Source organism: Sarcophilus harrisii, chromosome 2, assembly GCF_902635505.1.
Source record: "Sarcophilus harrisii chromosome 2, mSarHar1.11, whole genome shotgun sequence".
NCBI classification, from domain to species: Eukaryota; Metazoa; Chordata; class Mammalia; order Dasyuromorphia; family Dasyuridae; genus Sarcophilus; species Sarcophilus harrisii.
This window is the reverse complement of record NC_045427.1, coordinates 551285303-551306896: the sequence shown is the minus strand read 5'-3', so window position 1 is coordinate 551306896 and position 21594 is coordinate 551285303. Positions and strand designations below refer to the sequence as shown.

At 36.8% G+C, this 21594-nt stretch overlaps 1 long non-coding RNA gene across 1 annotated transcript in view; it reads right to left on the bottom strand.

Moving 5' to 3' along the window:
• LOC116421870 overlaps positions 1–21594 on the bottom strand; it is a 125564-nt gene that overhangs the window by 10434 nt on the left and 93536 nt on the right. The window contains exon 4 of the long non-coding RNA XR_004232455.1: positions 5262–5366. This is a non-coding gene — a long non-coding RNA (uncharacterized LOC116421870). The remainder of the gene's footprint in view (positions 1–5261; positions 5367–21594) is intronic.

The following is a 21594-nucleotide window of genomic DNA, read 5'->3' as shown; positions in this document are numbered from 1 at the left end:
CTCTATGTACTATACTACTTAGATGCTCTGAAGCTAGAATGTAGCAGCAGAAATTGAACCCAGGTGTTGTGCTCCCTTAATCTAAGGCTCTTTCTACCATGTCCCACTGCCACATTTAAACCAAGGATCAAAGACATTTAAATGTAATGACAATTCTTTTTAAGCGGTAGCCCAAATTGCTACATTCTATAAAAGGAAAATCTGGTCAGCTCTCTCTATGAACTCCTCTTAAGAGAAGCCAGCATCAAGCACAGATGGTTGGCTGGCTGGCTGACTGGCCCTTATCAACAATAGCATTACTCTACGAAAGTGGAACTTGGCAGGGCCTCCTGATTCCCACAGGGCTCAATCTGGGCCATCAGATGAAAGGCTATGCTGTGCCATGGCAGAGCTGTGTCAGTGGGCATAACCCCACAATCTGGAAACCTTAACAGGAAGATTTCAGCTGAAACACAGTGATAATTTAGAATCTTCAACCTGACCCAGGGCATTTTCTTCATGGTCTAGCTCAAAGTCTTTCCAGCCTATGTCTGTACATTTTATTGACAGGTTAAGTGATTACATAAATTAGAATGGAATTATTTTTATTTTCCTTATAGTCTGAAGTGGGGGACCCATGAAATATTCACACCATTGGGTTGGCTGCTCTCCAGGTTCCTCAAGTTGCACTGATTAGACTCACTTGTTTTTGAGAACACTGGAAATTTTTCCAAAGTATTTTTCTATAAGGTCTGTAGCCAAATGATCAGCACACAAAAATTCAATCAACTAACATGTTTCCTGAGGGTGTGTGAATGGGATGGGGGTGCTGTCAACAGAGGAACAGAGAGCCAAGTCCCAACTCCACAACTTATTATTAGCTATATCACCTTAGGCAAATCATTTAATTACTCTGTGTCTGAAATTCCTCATCTGGAATGTGAATAGCACTATTTCTACATTATATCGATTTCACAGGCTTGTTTTGAAAGAGCCAGTGGAATAATGGGTGTGAAAAGTCTTTATAATCATAAAACATAACAGAAATGTAAGTCATTTCTAGTCTGATGTGTCAATGGTCTGCCAGATGTTGTGGGAGGCAGGATACAAAGGCAGAAGCAAAGGACATAGACCTTTAGCTACTGATCAACACAGTGATCCACAACAATTCCAAAGAACTCATAATGAAACAAATATTCTATCCATCTCAAGAGTGAGAACTGATGAACTCTGAGAACAGATTGACACATATTTTTCCACTTTATATTTCTTACTATCTGCTCCTCCCATCATGAGTAACGTAGAAATATGCTTTGCATATATGTTTATATGTAAATATTTTTACATATAAACATATTATATATGATTACATAGAGAGACAGACAGTGTGTGTGTGAATGCATATCATATTTCTTGTTTTCTGAATTAAGGGAGGGAGGGCGGGAGAAAATTTGAGACTGAAAATTAAAATTAAGAATTGAAAAAAAAAAAAGACACAGGTCTTGATTTAAAGGATCTTGCTATCTAACTGAAGAAAGAAAACTAACACAGGGGAAGCAATTAAGAGGACAATTAAGTTCCAAATGTATTGTGTGGATTATAGTGCCTAGATAAGCTCAAATAAAGGAGGAAGATTAGTATGCTGATGTCACCAAGAAGAAAGAGGTGGGACTTATGTTGGGCCTTTAAGATTGGTAAGATTTAGAGAGAGGAAAGGATGGAAGAAGAGATGTGACATAATGGAATTAGTACAGTTTCATAAAGGTCTGCTCCACCCCCACCCCTCATATGTGCCACATTTTGCTGAATGTTGTCTAAAATTCTCTAAGGAAGAATGTCTTCCTTAAAAAGTAAAATAAAGATCTTAATATGCAAATAGACTTGACACAGACCCTGTCTCAGTCACACAAAATTCCAAGTATCTGATAATACTCCAATTGTAGTTTTGATAAAAGTAGACTGAACATAATAATTCTCTTAATATAGTTCTTTAAAGTTTGCAAAGTCTTTATATACATCACTTAATGTGATCCTGAACTCTGTGAAGGTAGATGCAATCACTGGACCCATTTAACAGATAAGGAAACTGGGATCCTGGGAGGTGATGACTAGCCTATGGTCCACGACTAGTGAATTTCAGGGGTGGAATTCCAACTTGGGTCTCATCTGACTCAGGTCCAGTTCTCTTCTCAACTACTCCACAAAAAGGGAAGCACAGAATAAAGAGGGGGCCAGAGGTGTGAGGATCTTAATCAGTTTTACACCTCAACTTTGGTTGAGTAAATTTGGTTAATTCTTAAGTATTTGACGACATGGGTGCACAGTTTACAGGAAACAATCAGGTTTCAAAACTTAAGAAAGTAAAGTCTGAGAGAGAAGTCAATTGGACTCAGAAGAGGGGAAACAAGGGCAATCTCATTCTTTTTGTTTTTCATCAAATTTATTTGTCAACAAACTAAACAGAGATAATTGCACCCCTATACTTACCCACATAAACTAAGAAACACAAGATCATTATACTTGAGCCTTTTCAAAAAGAGATTTCCCAGAGGAAGTTTATTATGGTGGAAATAAATTGGACTGGGCATCAATATAATTGTGTTCTAGCTTTGATTCTGCCACTAACTAGTTGTGTGGCTTTGGAATTTATGTATATAAAGTCATTGGATGACACTAGATGACCGCTAGCATTTTTTTTTGACTTGCCAAACTTATGATTTTATAATTTAATAATTCATTTTACCATTAACAACTACCAGTGAAAACTCAGAAAACACACCATATGATCCTGAGAATCCTTAGAGTCCTCTATTGGTCGCAGCATGTGAAATAGTGGAATGGGTCAGGGGAGAAGAGGAGTGGAGTTGTATGTCAATTATTTTTAAATCTCAACATGTGACAGTAATAAAAATAATAACATTTTGCATTTCTATAGTGATTTAAGGTTTATGTAACTCTTTTCTCACAACAGCCTTGGGGATTAAGTGATATAATTACTGCCATCCTCATTTTACAGATGAGAAATCCAAATTTTAGAGAAATTAATTGGTCTTCCCATGGTACTCAGCTAAGAAGAAAAACTGGAAGTAGAATATCAAGTTGGGTCTCTTGACCCCAAGTCATAGATTGCAGATCTAGAGCTAAAATTAGACCTGAGAAGGATGTCTAGAACAACACTCATTTTACAGGAAGGCAAGCAATTGGTTTGATATCATACATCCAGTGAGCAGTACAATAGGATTTGAACTCAGACCCTTGTGACTCTTTAAGCTCCGTGCCTTTTCTGCTGCACCAAACTGCTAGTTCAGTAGGATAAAGCCAAAGTCATGCTGAATATTTGGTGAAAGGGGGGAAAGAAAAGGGAGGGGCCAAAGAAGTATATTGAAATGGTCTCTGTGAGTTTAACTGTTTCTTAATCAAGATCCATTATGTCATTCTCTTATTCTTAGGTTTATACAATATGCATAACAAGATGTGCAATTTACAATTTATAAATTACTATGAATCATATTGTATATAAATATCTATATAGTTGCAATTTATGTACAAATACTTATGTAAATATATATTTATATAACAAATAAATATTATTCAAATATACCTACATTATAAAATATTTATAAATTTATCTATTAAAAATCTTTATATAAAATAGAGATTATAATACTTTATAACTAATTATAATGAAAGCAGATCTATAGGTAAATCTAGGGCCTTCCCTTTTTTTTTTAGAGTTTAAAATAGCTAGAAAAAGACTCATGTGTTGTAGAATTTCCAAAGGTATTGAACATCATCTTAAATGGGTTCAGATCCTGCATCTGATGCTCATTACCTAAGCAGCATTGGGCAAGTTACATTTTTTCTGGTTCTTAGTGACTTCATTTATAAAATGGAATCAGACTGTTTGCCTCTGATGTCCTACTAAGTCCTAGAGCTATGATTCTTTGATTCTATGACCATTTAGCCTAACTGAGTCACAGAGAGGAGAAATTATTTACTCAAGCCTACACAGATAGATTGAAGACCTAGGTTTCAAATCTGGATGTCCTAGCTCCCAGTCCAGTGATCTTTATTCAATATTCCACATATGTTTTCATTTTATTTTATCTACCTATTACAAAGCTTTGGAGATGACAGGTGTTTAGAAAACCCAGGGATGAGCTGCCATAAACTTTTTTTATTTCTTTCTCTTTTTTTTTATCTTCACCTAATCCTTAACCCCCTATTCCTCCATAGTTTGTCTTTTACAAAGGGGTTGAAAAATAGATCTCTTTTTTGGTACTGTAGGCATCTTTAGTCAAGTTTCCTTCTATGTTATGTTGAGAAATCCCCTAACCCTCTGTTTTTATCACTGTACTTGAATCTCAAAAGGATTCTGACCTTTGGCTCCCACCTGTAGAAATAACAATAGTGCCAGATGTACTGTACTCTGAGAGTCTGGCAGCAAAAAGGGATTCATATACAGGCAAGTCTTTCACTCTGTCTGAAAATGGAGGTTTACAATAGCCTAGGGGACGGTAACTGGAGCCTCAGCAATGGAGCTCAGTGGGCTGACTGACCTTCCTTCCCTTGCTTCCCTTTCCCCAGCACTACCGGGAGAACATTAAGCGAACCCATGGGGCTATTGTAAAAGATGGGGTGGAGCCGGGAGAGTGAGTAAAAGGAGTAACATGTCACTCAGCAAATAACACAGGGCTACTGAACTTGTGATAGACTCCTTTAGAACAAGATGGGTTTGGTTCAGACAAGATGAGAATCTAATTTATTGGCACCTGCTTTGTCTAGAAATCAGACTGGAATCTCACGAGGCAAATTCTGGCTAAAGTTCAGAGCAAATAGTCTTCCTCATGGTACAGTGCCTGTTCCCAGGTTCAGACAAAACCAGGAAATGTAGAGGCATGTGAATATTTGTACAGTATATACTCTACCTTCTCCAGTCTCTACTCCTTGCCCCCACCCCTGGTTTTTTCTTCCTTCTCATTCCCTCTGATCCCCTCCCATCCTTAAAACAGACTGCAGCACAGAAAAGAATGGGCTTGATTTGGTTCAAGTCTTGGCCAAGGGCCCCTTCTCTACATTATTTATTTGTAGAAATCACTGTTTCCTGCCACTTCAAACAGGCCTACAGGAAATAAAGATTGTCTGGGGTGGGTATTGCAAGGCATGGTTTTACAGGCCATTATGGAAGCAATAGAGAACTTGGTCATGACCTGCTATCTTCACTGTGGGGCACAGATGCCTGAATCATTTTTCCTAAACCAAAGCAAATGAAATAAAATTACCTTTTCTTTCAAAGGGTTGTGAAGAGTCTAACCTCATAAATTCACACATCAGCAGAAGACTTCTCTCTCACCAAGATCTCTCGAGTGCACATCAGGACAATCAATCTGAAAAAAAAATTTAAGAGACAATGAACAGGCATTATTATGTAATCAAAACAATAACAACAACAACAGCAGCAGTCTGGTACATCTCTTCCAAATCCTGTAGTTATGAAACCAGCCATATGTATTTCAATGGGTAGAAGCAAATCCTTCTTAATTCAGAGGTACATAACATAACAATGCAATTTGCTATTCTGAAATGCCATTAATATATATGTTAGACCCTGAGAGTTTTCAATCTCTATACAAGCAGGAACTTCTTTAAACAGTATCAAATTTTTGCCCGTCATATGGCTAGCTGACTTGCTCCTATACTGGCAACTTATTCTTGCACTGAATTTCATCCTGAATTTTTGTTTGTTGAGTGATTAAGCCTGAAGGAACGTGTAATGACAATCAGAGACTGGTTGCCCTAGATTGTCTAAAAAACTTATCTCAGCCAACACAGGATGCCTCTCCAAAAAAACAGGCTTTTATATCATGAGCTGGCTGCTAAGAGGAAAAAAAATCACTAGTATAATAACACTTAACATTCTAATCTTATTGGACAAAAACTGAAGGGAGAAAAAGGGAAGAGGAGAAAGGAAAAAAGGTAAGAGACAGAAGAGAAAAGTGGTGAGGAGAAAAAGAGAAATGAAATGAGAGAAGAGAAAGGAATGAGAAAAAAGAAAAATAGAAAAGGAGATGGGGAAAGAGAAAAGGAGAAATGAGGCTGGAAAGAAGGGAAAGAAGAAAAAAGATAAAGTATAAAAAATGATAAGAGAGAAAAAAAGAAAGAAAGAAAGAAAGAAAGAAAAAGAAAGAGAAAGAAAAAGGAAGCAAGGAAAGAGAAAGAAAAAGAAAAAGGAAGGAAGGAAAGAGAAAGAAAGAAAGAAGAAAAGAAAGAAAGAAATGAGAAAGGAAAAGATAAAAGGAGAGAAAGAACAGAAAGAGAACAAAACCAGAGAGGGGAAAGAAAAGGGAAAATAAGAGAAAGGGAAGAAACATAAGAGATAGAAGAGAGGGCAGGAGGTAAAAAAAAGAAAGAAGCGAAAAGGAAGGAGAAGGGAGAGGTTTTTTTGTTTTTGTTTTTGCAGAACTGAAAAATTATTCATCATTTGCGAGGGAGTAACTGACTTAATTACTCTATAAAGACACCAATAATAAAAAGGCAGGGTTAAGATTAGGGAGCTTTTTGGAGCAGGATGGAGAGTAAAGTGCTTTCAAGAAGACTCCTTCCTCCTTTATTTTCCCTTAAGTGACATCTCCAAGTCTATGAGAAAGGATTTTTTTTAAAAATATTTTTGAGCCACTATTCCTTCATTGAAATCTTCCTTTGATAATTCATTATGTACTGAAGATAAATTAAATAACTTTAGCTTAAATCAGTTTTCAAATCTAACTTTGCAGAATCCAACCAAACCTTTCCTTTGGAATTATTTTCCATCAACCTTATTCTATCTTGTGTGTGTGTACATAGTTACTTTTATACTGTCTCCCTCACTTACTGTCATTCTTTAACTATAAATGGCAATAAATAATAATATTAAAGTTAGCATTTACATAGCACTTTAAGTTTGTAAAACATATCATAAGTTAACTTATTTGTTACCCGAGGGCAGGGATCATGTATCTGTCTTGCTTTGTGTCTCTAATGTTTAACACACCTCCTAGTACATAGCAAGTGCTTAACACTACAAAGACCAGGCCTATCAATCAATGCAAACATTTTATTATCATTTTACTTTGAAATAAAATTTTTCAATGCTATTTTTATTTTCTTTGCAATACAGATTTAAAAAAAAAAGACTGCATTGTATCAATTGATATAGCTTGATCTTTTGCAGTATTCTTAAATTCCAATTCTAAAAAGAATTTATTAATTTATCATTTATTAATAATTTAAAAATAACTGTTTATTGACTAATTTCCAAACCCCTGGAAAGGCTTCAAATATAGGCCCAACCAAAGACTAGGGGACAACATAGCACTGATACTGGACTTGGAGTCAGAGGATCTGGATTCAAATTCCCATTCTCTTACTCCCTGTGAGACCTTGGATCTCAGTGATCTTCTCATCCAGTCTTCCCCCATTCTACAGATGAAGAAAGGGAGAGCAAGATGGGGAAGTGGTTTTGGTTCTAAAGCAATGCTTCTATGGCCATACTGCTGTCTAAGAACAAGTGAATTCAGAGAGCCTGGGCAGATATCAGATTATATTTTTGGCTGCAGGAAATCATGAAATGGGCCCATTAAGGCGCTGGAGGGGTTGTGATCTCCAGGTAAGGGAGGGCCCACTTAGATAAAACCACAAATCGTTTGAAGTGTTGCAATAAGAGCCACTGTGTGATTGTTGCTGCTATTTGAAAGGAGTTCTGCCAGATGGCTCCCAGAAAAGTAGGTTATCTGGTTCTTTTGGCTGTTGTTAACAGGTTGATACGTGAAATTGATTTTGGCTCCCTGTTCTCAGCTTCCCTGCCAGGCTCAGATGAATGAAGAAACTTGTTACTGCTTTGTCAGTGGGAATGGCACTTGGTGTGTCAAAATACTATCTTCTCACAAGCATTTCGTGACACAAATTCAGTAGTACTAAATAGTAATTCTAATTTGCACAGCCAGTACATATTAAAGAACACTTTTCTTTAACCCAAGAACATAACCTCAAGTCCATATAAGAAATATTATTTATATTTTACAGAGGAAGAAGCTGAAGTATAAGCAAGTTAAGAGATTCCCAGAGGGTATTACAGATATTTGGAAAAGACTCTCAAAAATCAGCTCTCAAGAAGACTAGTCCACATCCTTGCATCCTTGCTCTCCTATTTACTCCTTGTGTGATTATGAGCCCTTACTTTACTACCCTGAGTCTCAGTTCTCTCATCTATAGAAAGAGTGAGGTACAGCAGGCAGTGTGATTCAGTAGACAGTTTCCTCTAGTCAGCTTGCCCCAGAGACAAAGTAGTTGAGTCCAAATATGGCTTTCAAAATTTACTACTGGTGTGACATTGGGCAAATCCATAGGCCTAACTTCCATGGAACTTATTTTCCTCATCTGAAAAAATGAAGGGATCAATCTAGATGAGCCTCTGAGGTTTCTTTCTAGTTCTGTGACCCTAAGGTCCCATCCAGTTCTGAATTCTAGAATCTTGTGATGATTTAATGATAATGAGTTAGAAATTATTGAAGCAACTGGAAAAAGTAGAATACTTTGGAAGAGTGGCAATGAACAAAATTCTTGTTGAATTGAACCTAAGGATTTGGGTTTTGATTAGAATCAGCAACTTGGCTAATTGGATTTGGGCCCTCTGAATCTCAGATTCTGTTATCCCATTTTTCTTACTTCATATAGGGATGTAAAAAAGGACCCCTGGGGCACCTAGGTGATGCAATGGATAGAGCACTAGCCCTGAAGTCAGAAGGACCCGAGTTCAAATCTGACCTCAGACACTTAACACTTAGTACCTGTGTGACCCTGGGCAAGTCACTTAACCCCAATTGCCTCAGCAAAAAAATAAAAATAAAAAAGGACCCTTGCTTGAGTAACTGACAACTCTACTTATATAGCTTGTTATGGCATACAAACCCTGTGAAGAGGTTAAATCAGAATTTATTTTCTAGGCAAAAATATTAAGGCACCAAGAGGTTAAGTTATCATTCTGAGCACAAAAGAAGTAGAGTCTAGACTTGAATCTAAATCTTTAGATTAATTCAACAGTATTTTTTCCCATTATACCATGAAACTCCAATTTAAAACTCTAGATGCTTGGTTTCTAGGCATAGAGCCTGGAAGAACCACTGTGTAAGGATGCAGGGATAGTATTCCAAACCACAACACAGACTAGTTCGAAAAGCATAAGATCAGAAAGGGAAAAATTCAGGGAACTCCCTTCCGATGGTCTTGAACTTTGAAATTCCAATCATTTACCACAATCTTTACCTTCTACCTCTTCTTCTCCCTTACTCCTCTCAAATTATTCCTCCACCCTTGTAATGACCTTAAGGATATCCCATGATTCCTTGATATTTTCTCAATCTGTCAAAACTGATTCTGGGCTCATTTCCCTCCCTACCCAAGCTTGTCCTGATGTTGAACCATTTCAATAATATTTTCTCCTCTCCCTTTGAATTTTCTTCTATGATTCCTGTTTTATGATCCCCAATCCTAGGAAGCACCCACCATGCCCTCCCCATTCCCTACTCCACCTCTGCAGCATCTTCATCTGATTGGCTAATTCTTCTCAGAGCCTCCATTATAAAGAAAACACTCAGGACAGCCATATTATTATTTCTCTCCAGGCTGCACATCTTGATCTTCAGATTTTCTTTACCATTTTGTAGGAAAATGCCCTACCATGCCCCAGAGCAAGATTTCAGAAACCTCTCCTCAATTATCTTTAATTGTTGTCTTCCCCTATTAAAATATAAACTCTTTGAGAGCAGGGACCATATTGCTTTCTTCTTGTGTTTGTATTCCCAGTGCTTAGCAAAGTGTCTGCTACATAGTAATAGCTTAATGCTCATTGACTTGAAGTAACATTGTTGGAAAAAAATCTATGTATGTATACATGTGTATGTATTTATGTATACATACACATTTATAGGGGGAAGAGTATATGTACACACACACACACACACACACACACTTTTCTTTAGCTCTACTCAATATCACTGACAAAAATATCTCTGCTCCCTCCACAGGTTCACAGATTTTGCACAAGCACACATATAATATAAACATACACACATAAACACACACACTCTAATGCTTACACTACCATTGATAATGCATATGTCTCAACATATATTAATCATCCTTAACAAATCTTTGGGTCTATTGTTCATGTTCTCAGAACATTTTCTCCCCTGCCTGGTTTGTTACATTATTGGTTTTCTGCCTTACACTCTTGTATTGAAGCAGGAGAGGATTGTACTTGCCCCCAACACTTTTCCAAGTTTTTCACTTGTTCCAGGCCTGTTTATCTCAGTCTGGAGTGAGCACTAGATAATAGCTATATAGATGAGGCATAGTTCACAATGATAATAAAAGCAGCTCACATTTTTAGAGCTTTACAATTTGCAAAATATTTTTCCTCATTACAATCCTATGAAATCATTGGTGTTGTTCAGTTATTTCAGTAGTGTCTGACTCTTTGTGACCCCATTTGGGGTATTCTTGGCAAAGATGCTGCAGTCGTTCTCCATTTCCTTCCCCAGTTTATTTTACAGGTGAGGAAACTGAGATAAACAGGGTTATATGATGTTTCCAGGCTAGTAAGTATCTGGGGCCAGATTTGAAGATTGGCTTCAGCTTAATTCTTCTGTAAAAGAAGGTCAATCCTTTCCAGATCTCAATTCTGTGACTCTGTGAAACCAATTTCTGGTCCTAATTCTGACACTAACTAACCATGATTAGAGTCAGTTAGTGTCACAGTGGATAGCACATTGGACCTGGAGTCAGGCAGACCTGAATTGAAGTCTAACTGTAGAGATTACTAGCTCTATGACTTTGCACAAGTCACTTAACAACTGTTTGCCTCAGTTTCCTCAAATAAAAAATGCACCTCCTTGCAGGTTTATTGTGAGGATAAAATGAGATATTATTTGTTCCAAAAAAAATTTACTTAACATACTGCCTGGCACATGATAGGCACTATATAAATACTATCTCCTGTCCTTTTTCCTCCCTCTACAGGCATCTTGGACAACTTATTTCATTTCTTTGAACCTTAGTTTCCTCCTACATAAATAAAAGGGTTTGATTCAATAACCTCAGAGGTCTTTTTCAACTCTAGAATTTTGGGGATAGAGATGGAAGTGACAAAGAAAATCCAGCAGAATTATTGGCCAGACCCACATTTAAAAAATACCACTAATAGTCAATAAAGCTTTACCAATTTCATCATTTTATAAAATAAATCTGGTGAAGAAGTAAATGAGTTAAAGATGAAATTGTAAAACTATACTGCTGGGGATTTCAACCTTCCTCTCTCATGACTAGATAAATCTAACCACAAAATAAATAAGAAAGAAATTAAGGAGGTGAGTAGAATTTTAGAATATATATATATATAATAAATCTCTGGAGAAAAATGAATGGGGATAGAAAGAATATACCTTTTTCTCAAAAGTACATAGCACCTACACAAAAATTAGCCATGAATTAGACCATAAAAACTTTATAATCAAATGCAGAAAGGCAGAAGTATTAAATGCATCCCTTTTCAGATCATGATGCAATAAAATTACATTTAACAAGGTCCATGTAGAGATGGATTAAAAGTTAATTGGGAACAAAATAAATATGATGGTAAAAATTAAAAAAAATAAAACCCTATTTAATCTGGAGTCTGACAATTACACAGAGGAAGCAGATTTTTTTAAACTGGTGGCTGCTCTGTATTTTAAGGCCAATTAGCATTCAGTAAAATCATATTTATAAAGTTGGAAGGGGCCTTAGAAGTCATCCACTTTAGCTTACTGTTCAACCCTGTAATCCCTTCTAAAACATCCCTTATATATGTCCATCCAGACCTCATTTTGGCATTTCTAATTAGATTAGATAATAAATTCAAAGTGCTTCAAAAACCTTAATACACTATGTAATGCTGTCTTTATAGAAAGGCAGCTAGGTGGTACAATGGATAGAGCTTCCTGAAGTCAGGAAGAATCATCTTTCTGAGTTCAAATCTGCTTTCAGACACTAACCTGCTATGTGACTCTAGGCAAGTCACTTCATCCTATTTGTCTCAGTTTCCTCATCTGTAAAATGAGTGGAGAAGGAATGGAGAAGGAAAAGCCACTTTAGTATCTTTACTAAGATATCTCCTAATGGAATGAAACAAGACAGAACACCAAAATGCTATCTTATTATTTGAAGATAGCAGCCCTATTCTCACCTTCTTGTATCTTTTCTTTTTATAAGTGGAAAATTTCCAGTTCAATCCTCATAATATAGTTTCTAAAGTCATTATCTCCCTGATTTCCCTTTTCCAGATGTTCTCTGATTCATCACTATTCCCTATTAATCTGTGGCACCTAAAACTGGACTCAACAAGCCAGATGTGCTATGACCAATATGGAGAACAGTGAGATTATTACCTTCTTTGCTTTGGACACTCTGATTCTAATAATGAAGCTTAGTCTGCCCTAGCTTTAAAAATATGTATCTTTTTAAATTTATTACAGAGGATGAGGTGAGCCTGTATATGGAATAACTATAATACCTAGGTTCTGCAAGAGAAACCATCAAATGGACATTTGGCATTTTCTCTCTGCTAAGGATCTGAGTCAGTGTTTCACTTCTATTTTAAACATTAAAACTCCTTCCAAGTCAATGATACAAGTAACCCGATGAGAGTAATGGGATTTGGTAATAATATTCTGTACCTGTTAAACTGGCCATACTAGAAACTTTCAGACTCTACTGAAGAGAAAGTCAGGAATTTTCCAGCCAATCTGGAATATGAGTAGTAGAATAGAAAGCCCTCATCATTCACCTCAGTCTCACATATATCTACTAATAAGGTCCAACTAAACCAAGTACATTTGTTCCAATGCACCCTGGCTATTTTTCTCTCTGCTCTCACTTTCCTAAGGATACTCAAAGATTGGTGAGTTCTTTCTTTTGTTAGAGAGTAGTGAAAGCAGGAGTATTTCCCCAAATGTTGGCAATGCCCTATGACTTATGGAAAGACAAGGAGATTTAGAGTTGAGCCTCTATTTATTGAATCCAAATTTAATTATCATCAAGAATTTATCAAACCAAAAGCAAGCCAAACTCTGACTAAACATAATGATTAATCTTGGTCCCAGAAAACAAATAACAAAAGGTGCCTCCCTTTATATCTATGATCTTCTTGGCAGAAAGGTGGTGGAGTTGTGGGGCAGGGATGAGGGACAGAAAATTGAAAATATAATCAGAGATAGTTACTTATCAGTTATGCTAGAGTAGATTACTACATCTGGAAGTGATGGTTATGTGAAAGCAAAAAGGATGGATAAATAAAATTAAATAATTCATTAGGAACATGCTTTATCCAATTCACGCAAAGATGGTGACTGTTGTAATAAAGTACATTGCCAATTTGGGACGGGGAGGAGGGATACAGAGCACATACAGCCATAAACCTGAGCTGTCGCCTCAATGGTCAGTAAAATTGGAACTTTTGCTTTTAATGTGTCATTAAATGAACTACTGATTTAACTCTAGGATTTGCCTCTAATCTATTAAGAGGTTTTTGTTATTAACTGCTCAGAAATTGTAATTTAGTTGTTTATAATCCCTCTAGCCTACCTTGCTACTTCTCAAAGATTTTATTTTGTACAGGCTAGAAAGACTTTTATAGGAATTTTTATGGAAAACCTGGCATATTAAGGTAGGCTCACAGTCTACTCAGATGAATATAGATTTGAAAAAGGAGATCAGCTTAATGGAAAGAACACTGACCACAGATTGGGATTTGGGATCAGGTCCCTGTTCTGATATTTATTAGCTTTGACTGGGGCCAAGTAACCTCTTGTCTGTGAAACTTGGCCTCCTGTTCTACATAATATTGGTGGAAATATATCTTGTATATTTACTTACACAGAGTTTTTCATAAATTCATAGTCATAGAGTAAAATCTGAAGGCACCTCACAGACCATCTAGTCTAACTTCCTCACTTTACAGAAGAATAAATTGAGGCTCATGGAGGGTAAGTCAAATCAACAGGCATTTATTATCAAACACAGAGCTAAACTCTGGGGCTATAAAGAAAAACAAAAACAAACACAAAAAACCCAATCCCTATTCTTGAGAAGTCCACAATTTAGTTGGAAAAGAATGCTAAATGATCTCTATTTAGCTCAATTCTTTCACTTTACAGATAAGGAAATGGAGGGCTAGAGAATGGACTTTGCCCAAGGTCACATAGTGAGGAAAATGTTTTCTAAAAAGCTTTATCTCTATGACTTCTCATTATTGTCATGGAGTGAAGGTAATCTTGCTATATGCCCTTGAGCATAAGCTCTAGAAAGTCCTATCCATTTAGAAAATCTTTAAGAATCAAACAGTGATAGACTCATAGTGTTTGGCACATAGTAGGAACTTAATAAATGCTTACTGACTTGACTCTATATTTGTCACCTGAGGATCGGCATAGCTAAATTGAGCAAGGTTCACTTCTAGGAAATTAGACCAAAAGTAGATTGTCTTTTTCAGCTAAAATAAATGCAAACACAAAGAACACTGGGGATGGGGAGGGCATAGATAAATCTATGGAGGTGAAAGGAAAAATCAAACTGATGAAAATGAAGTTCCTTGAAATAATTAAATGAGTGATCATTATTCAGGGGCTGCATCATAATCCTGAAGTTCTGGCCAGAGGATTATCTGGTAATAATGATTTAAGGAAGCTTTATATATAACAATAGCTAGTATTTATATAGTGATAACATTTGGAAAACACTTTATAAATATTATTTTATCTAGGCTGTTTGTCCTTCATTCTGTAAGAGAACCATGACATCAGGGAAGTGATGCCATGATATACAAGTTAGTTGGATTTGGATGAGGGAGAATTGTGCAAGGATATTTTATCTTATAACAATCTTGGAAGGTAAACTGTTATTCTCCTATAGGTGAAGAAACTTTGGCAGAAAAAAGTTAAATAACTTGCCCAAGGTAACATTACTGGAAATGGATATAGTTGAACTTAAATATTCCCCAGTCCTGGTCCAGAGTTTTGGACACCTAGCTGCCATATTACTTTATCAAATCCTCCCAGCAAGCCTGGGGTGCTACTATTTTCCTCTCATCTATTTCATAGATGAGGAAATATGAGCTTAGAAAAATTGTGACTTGCTCAAGATCACACAAATAAGTGTGAATTTTTTTTTTTTGAGGAAGATTCAAATTCAGGAATCTTTAATACCAACCCCAGTACTTTCCACTAATATTTGGCTTCTCTTCCATGCAAAAAAATAAATGATGCAGATAGATACTCAAGAAAGAATGAGATGTTAAGAATAAAGTTAGAAAATCTAAAACCTTGAATGAACTAAAACTTGTGAAAAACAGCCAAGTTCCAAAAGGGGCATTCTTTTCAAAGCTATTCTTAAAGAAAGAAGAATAAGACCAGAATGAAATGGTAAAGAGATGACAAATGACAGCAAGAAAGAAGACAAATTAACCTACAAGTGTAAGCTGTTGACTAGCTCAATGTGAGAGGCAACTAGGTGGACCAGTGGATAGAGAGCATAGGGCTTAGAATCAGAAGACTCATCTCCCCGAGTTCAAATCTGGTCATAGACACTTATTAGCTGTGTGATCCCAGACAAATCACTTTATCCTATTTGTGAAATAAGCTGGAGAAAGAAATGGCAAACTAATTTTTTTTTGCCAAGAAAATCCTGAATAGGTCATGAAGAATCAAACATGGCTGAGAAAACAACTCATATATACCAACCCACTATGCAATGTGTTTTGACTACAAATAGGAGACAAATCTTACTCTAAGGGAGTTTACATTCCAATTATATAAAAACCATTTTGGGCAGGGCAGACTACAAGGCAGAAGATGACTTTTGGGGGAATCAGTAAGTTGAAAAGCAGCAAGTGCTCAGTTCTGTGGTGGGCATGGAAGCAGGGCACATGGTAAGACATAGTAAGGATATGTTGTTAGAGCAGAAAATAAGGCCTGCCATCTTTTACCTGACCAGATCAATTACATTTGTTGACCCCCATATCATCTAAGCAGGGTGAGCAACCATTTCAGCCTTCTTTCTCCAGGAGGTCCAGATGGTCCAGGTTTAGGGGAGGGAGGTAAGGGGAGACAAGGAATAGGCACATCTGGTGACAGGAAGATGGACACCATGGGGTCCATAAGAAAGGAGCAAAAGAAGGTAGCTTAAAGACAGTACTCCCCCTCTCTGCATTGAGTGTCTTCATCATTATTGGAAATAATCAAAATGTGAATGGCAACCTGTCAGAGATATTATAAAGGATATTCCTTTCTGGAGTAGAAAGTTGAACTTGATACCTAAGATCCCCTTCAACTTTAACGTTCCATAATTCTATCATATTTTTTCAGCAAATAAAAAGCAATACTGTGACAATCCCCCTTCATATTTGAAACTAGAGAATGCAAAGAAATTAAATGTAAAGGTACCATAGGAAAAAAAGATCACTATGAGAAGAAAGAGGGTAAGCTCACCACCTGTGTACCTATTCTATATTATCACTGGAATTTCACTGAATGAAAAAAAAATTCAAATTGAACCACATGTGTATGTCAGTGAGTTTTCCTAGGCGTGTTCTCCCCAATACTCCCTGTCATAGACTCATAGAATGTCAAAGCTGGATTGGACTTTGGATATCACCCGGCTTAAACCCCTCATTTTCCACATGGAGAAACTCTGGTCCATGGGCAGGAAGTAGCTAAGAACACACTGTCATTTACCTTCACCAAATGCATCTGAGTTCCCTGGAACACAGATTTCTATGAACACAGACTACAAAAGGAAAGGGAAGGGAAATTGATTCACCATCCTTTAGGTACAATGCCTGATTTTCTTGGACCTGCCCTTGATTCTTTAAAGACCGATGCTAATTTCACGGCTGGAAGAACCAAAGAGTTAGAGGAACTCATTAAAGATGCCTTGGCAGTGTTTGCTGAGCTGAAATTAGGCCCAGTGTGCTGGATGAAGTTCAATGAGCGTCAGTTGCATTTGTCTAAGATCTTCCAATAGCTTCAGCTGGAAAAAGTTATTCTCTGCTTTTCCTCCTTAAAATTGGAATGGGTTGTCATGGTTGTGGATCAGCTGCTGCATTTCTGAACCAAGGAAGAGGAGCTCCTAATTCTCCAATTTTTTCTACTCCAAAAGGAGAGAAAATCACTAGAGTACCAGCCCAGGGTGAATGAAACTGGACATACTGAGGGGAAAGAGTTATTACTAAAGCAAAGATTATTTGAAATAACCATTTCTTCTAAAGATTAAAGAGTTATGGAATGATCTATTGAGAAGCTTTGGTCACATTGGCAGCTTAATAGAGATAAATGTTTCATCTTTCAGGCAATAATAATCCACAGTTCTTATTTTTAAAAAAATAGATACTTATTGTCATTATAAGCAAGACTGTCAATCACACCGGCAAAGTGATTAGAGCTTCTTTGGAGAATTGATGTATTTTTATTTTTTTTAGACTCAGAAGAACAAAAAATGGAGCCTTGAAGGTTCTCCTCAAACTTAGCATCTATCTCTCTGTATATTGAATTAATATAGAAAAGTATTATATCGCTATTATACATATTAAAATTATAAAAAAACTCTGTGACAGATTTGTAACTTTGTTGTGTTGTATCAAATAGCAACATTTGGTAAAGTAAAAATCAGAGAGACATAAACTCGCATAAAGGCCAATATCATGGCAGTCCTATCCCAGAGTACAAAGAAATTTCCTATTGAAGGTGAAACCCCATTTGAATATGGCACTGTATTGCACTGTTATAAAACACTACCAATCCCCCTCAGTAAAAGCCAAAATAAAGTGAAGGAAATTGATCTAATGGATCTACTTTGGAAAAACAAAGTGAATAAATTATGTATATATATACACATACATATATATGTATTATATATATAATATATAATATTCCTTCCCAGACTGTGAATGCCTCTATCCCCAAATAGGTGTTGCAGAGGAAGAATGAACTGGTCCAGAATTGAGTGGGAAAAGGATATCTTATTGGAGAAACAACATATAGCTTGCAATGATTCCAAACTGCTTATAGTTGCAAAAGCAGCAATATTCCTTTACTGATAAATATATAGCTGCAAATCATGAAATATAATTACTTTGAAAAAGTCAAAGTTACAAAGAAATCAAAGGACAGTAGGCTATACAGGTTGTAACATATTAATAACAGCTACTAAGGAGTTAAAAATGGCATTTGAGACATCACTAGAGACATGTATAACCAGAGAAGGAGGTGAACTGGTCATGTAGTGAGAACAAGAGATAAAAGACTGACAGCCCAAGTGCTCTATTGGTTGCCTTGAGATAGTAAAGAACTAGATAAAGTTCTCTAGGCCACTGAGTTCTTTAGATTCATATGAAAAAGATATGGAAAGTTCACAGTTTTATATGCAATCTTCTTTGTATGTTGAAATGTTCATTTCTAGTTATAATGTTAAGTTCATAACAAAAAAGAAAATGCATTTTTAAAAAATGAAGATATGGTCAAGAATGGTACAGGATGAGATAATATGGAATGGTTTCTGACTGAGTAGAAATAGGGAAAATGAAGCCTAAAAAATGGGGTTATTCTTCTCACCTCTGTCTCTTATCTTCCTTGACTTCCTTTGGTTCTCTGCTAAATCCTATCTTCTGCAAAAAAAAATATAAATATTGCTAGCCAATGAAGAGACAGTATCTGTGGTGGAAGGGACAGACTAGGAGTTGAAAGAATTTTTTGTCTTCCATTAACTTCTGTCAGTCAGTAAACAAGTACTTATAAGTACTTAGTATGTGCCAGGCAACATGCTAAGTGCTGGAGATTCAAAGAAAGACAGAAGCAGTCCCTAGTCTCAGGGAATTCACATACCTTCTAATGGGGAAAACACCCCAGAACTTATTACATACAAGATATATACAGAAGAAAGGGAAGATGATCTAAGATAGGAAAACTCTAGCACCTGGGGGATAGTGGGAAAGACTTTTTTTGCACTCCTGAAGAAGGAATGAATAGGTTTCCTCAATAGTTTAGAATTGTGATAACCTGATGCTAAAAGTCTACTTGAAATCTGACATTCAGGCCTTTCACAAAAAAAATTCAAAATTGCCTTGATATCCACTCAGTTTTCTCCGAATCAGTGCCAGTGGTTTTCTTCCTTTAGAGGCATGTATTGGAAAGCAATAAAGGAAGCTGTCATTATCATCGTTGATACCAGTGCAACTTCTTCATTTTACAAATAAAGAAACTAAGGCCTGGGGCAGCTACATAGTGCAATGGATAGAGCACCAGCCCTGAAATCAGGAGGACCTGAGTTCAAATCTGGTCTCAGACACTTAACACTTCCTAGCTGTGTGACCCTGGGCAAGTCATTTAACCCCAATTGCCTCAGAAAAAAACAAAAAAAGGAAGACTGAGGCCCAAAGAGATTAAGTGACTTAGCCAAGATGATTCAGGGAGTAAATGGCAGAGCCCAACTTCAAACCCCAATCCACCTTTCATTTCCACTCTAATATAATTTTCTTCTCTCTATGCTAAAAATGACAGGCAGCCTCTGTATCTGACCACTGACACTGCTGAAGCACACATCTAGACTAATTACCATTTGTTGAGACCACGGAGAAGAGTGTTTTTTTCCTTAAGTGTTGAGACATATTTTGGTAGCTCCCCTAGCATGTTTTCAATTTGGTCCTCATTGGAACAAAGACAAGAAGTAAAGCACATAAACAGCTCCCAGGGCCTCTAAAACACACATTTTATAGTTGAAGTCTGTGCTTCATCCTTCTCTGCAAGGAATGGAAATGAAATAAAAACAACCTTGCTTGGCTCTTCTCCAGGGTCCTAGCACAGAGAGAGGGGGGGGAAATCCCACAAAGTATGTCATGTCATGAAAGCTTAAAAATAAAATCCTCCTTCACACTGGAAAAAAAGGCAAATCTTAACTACAAGGGAAACAAGTCTCAGAGCAAAAAAAAAAAAAAAAAAAAACGTGAACAGGGTCAGAACCAGGTTTTCTTCTTCTGTACTATAAACAGAAAAAGTTATCTCCAGTGAACACCATTGTGATCCCATAGACAAACCATTTCTAATGAAACACTTCTTATAGATAGGAAACAATTCTCTGAGTATTGCTTCATTAATCCATCTATCCATGATGCATTATTGGAGACATACTGTGCTACGAGCTGTGATAGAATACACAACCTCTGCCCTCTGTCTGAGCTTGAAAATGGCAATTAGTAAATGGTAATCACACATGTGAGAGGCAGAGGCATCAAATGGTGCAGGAGTTTAAAGGATGCAAAGATACATGCGGACTTGGATGACCATGCAGGGCTTCAGAGAAGAGACAGAATAGGAGTTAGACGTTAAAAGATAAATGGGATTTAGACATTTTAAAGAAGGAGAGAGAAGTCCAGGAAGGAATTACACCAGGCAAAGATACAGAGAGAGGAATGTGTATGGAGTATTAAGGGGAAAGTGCATACACCAGGTGGCCGAGGCTGAAGGGTTTATGTACAAGAGAACAAGCAGATATCGTTGGAGGGTTAAGCTATGCCTATGATGTAAAGACCCACTGAAGGCTCTGGAATGGTTGTGTGACATAACAACTCACATTAACAACATAGATCTTTAAAGCTTATAAATATGCCTCTCTCTATCTCCTCCTCCTCCTCCTCTTTCTCCTCCTCCTCCTCTTTCTCCTCCTCTTTCTCCTCTTCCTCCTCCTCCTCCTCTTCCTCCTCCTCCTCCTCCTTCTTTTTCTTCCTCTTCCTCCTCCTCCTCCTCTTCTCTCTGTGCCTCTCTCCCTCTCTCTCTTTATCCACCCATTCATCCATCCATCTGTCCTTTCTTATTTTCTCTCCATTCAATCTTCTTTCCTCTTCTTTGCCCCCCCACCCTTACACACAGATATGCCCACATTTAAGCGTCACAACAACCTTTCAAGGAGTAACATTATAACTATTGATATTACTTTTATTATTCTTATTTAACAAATAAGGGCATCTCTAATGGTTTAGCACATGACAGTCATTATGATTTAAGGAAATTAATCTGGTAATGGTATGTAGGATATTTGGGAAAATAAAGAGACAAGAAGAAAAGTTCACAACATATGGCAATTATCTAGGAGGGAGGTGCTGAAGGTTTATGTCATAGCCCTGGAAATGGAAAGGAATAGATGTGAGAGATATTAAAAAGAAACAAAGTATAGTCAACGATGAATCAAAAGTTTATGAGGCAACTTGGTGCCCCATGGGTAGAGCTCTGAGCTTATAGCCAGAGAAATCTGAGTTAAAATCTGACTCAGACATTTGCTAGCTGTGCTACTCTGGGTAAATCAGTTAATCTCTGTCTGTCTCAGCATTTATTAAGGGCTTACAGTATGCAAAGTAATGCACTAAATGCATTATATATATCATAGGAGTATGATATTTCATATATATATATATATATATCATAGGAAACAATGAAAAATGATGAACACAGAATATTTAAACAAAATGAAATACGCCCAAACTGGAAAACAATCACTACA